Below are 1,605 nucleotides of genomic sequence, written 5' to 3'. Positions count from 1 at the left end.
TGAAAAACTTTGCAATATGAGGTCACTGAAAACATTTTATGATTTTGTAACTGCTGTACAGAAAACATCAACTGATCTGATGGACCCACACCTGACAGTTATGAAACCAGATTAGCAGCAAATGACGTGCAGTGCTTACTGAATATCGTCTTTAGAATGGCAACACGTCTAATCTTCATCCAAGCAATTTTTAAACAAAATTTGAATGATTCAGCGCTTGACTCAAGATTTGGGAACAAAAGATATTCTCTTCTATCTCAGTTGTTAAGGAACTCGTTGGTTTCTCATCCTGGTCTGTCTTTGACCAATTTATTTTTACATAACTGTCTTTAAAAGAAACATCAATCTCTTAAAATGCTGAAAAATGGTAATTGACAGATTTTTGCTCATCAAATTTCATTTTAAAAGTTGTAACTAGAAGTAAATGCTCATTTAAAATTCCAACAATAAATTCATTAATGGCATCTAACTAGTACATGAGAGGCTATTGATGAAGACTGTATTCTACTCTGCAGGGTTAGTGTACTTTTAACTCTAGACATTTAATATTCATAAGAAGTAATACAGTAAAATATATATTAAAACTTTAAGTATGTACAGCAAACCTTAGCATAAATAAATCTTAAATCTATATATATATTTCTCAAAGTATGTGTATATGAGGATCTGTCATTCCGGCTATAGCTATAGCGTAAGCTGATTATCTTACCGATGCGATCGGGCGTTACGATGCCAATGTTAAGAAATATTTTTCGTAAGGTTCAATTACTATATCTGGGGTCAAGGCCAATTCTTCTCGCGCAGATACTTATACTGTCTCCGCATCATCGTCGTATTCAAAGTTTCGATGGATAGCTTTTGATGGAACAGTAACCTTTTTATACACACACTTCTATGCAAGAATTATTATTATTAATTCTACATATTTAAGATTTTTATTTTGTTTTCTCATTTCGTATTAATTGTATCATTACAGAATCATCTTTTATTGTAATCTTGGCAAAACCGACTTAATTTAGCTATTACTGGCTAATTATTTCATATTTACATCCAGACATTTTTATAGCCATTTTATTTTTTTAATTTATTTGACCTGGACGAAAAAATTTTCCTCATAATATGAAGGTTGAAGTTTAAAAGTTGTTTGACTCAGTTAGAAAACCTTTACAGTTGTTTTTATTTTCTCTCTTAATTTATTTCAACTACAAAAAACACTTCTCTCATGACATGTAGTTTGAAAGTTATAATGGCAAATGTTGTTATATTTTAAATACAAATTAATTTTCTGACCAAAGACTTTTTTATTACTTGGGCAACGTTGGGTAGTACAGCTAGTATATATATAAATTTCTATGTTTGTGTTTTGTTGGTCTTTTGTTTTTCGACAATGTGACACATTGTGTCTAGCTATAGTCATTGATATCTTGCAATGAAAATTCTCACCATACTGATATTGAACCCGCGATGATTGCAAGTATGCAAACACCCGCACCTAACCACAAGGCTAACCACAAGGCTAACCGCAAGGCTAACCGCAAGACTAACCGCAAGACTAACCGCAAGGCTAACCGCAAGGCTAACCGCAAGGCTAACCGCAAGGCTAAC

This window comes from Watersipora subatra, chromosome 1 (genome assembly GCF_963576615.1).
Source record: "Watersipora subatra chromosome 1, tzWatSuba1.1, whole genome shotgun sequence".
In the NCBI taxonomy this organism is placed as follows: Eukaryota; Metazoa; Bryozoa; class Gymnolaemata; order Cheilostomatida; family Watersiporidae; genus Watersipora; species Watersipora subatra.
The sequence above is the reverse complement of the archived record's forward strand: the minus strand, read 5'-3'. Positions refer to the sequence as shown.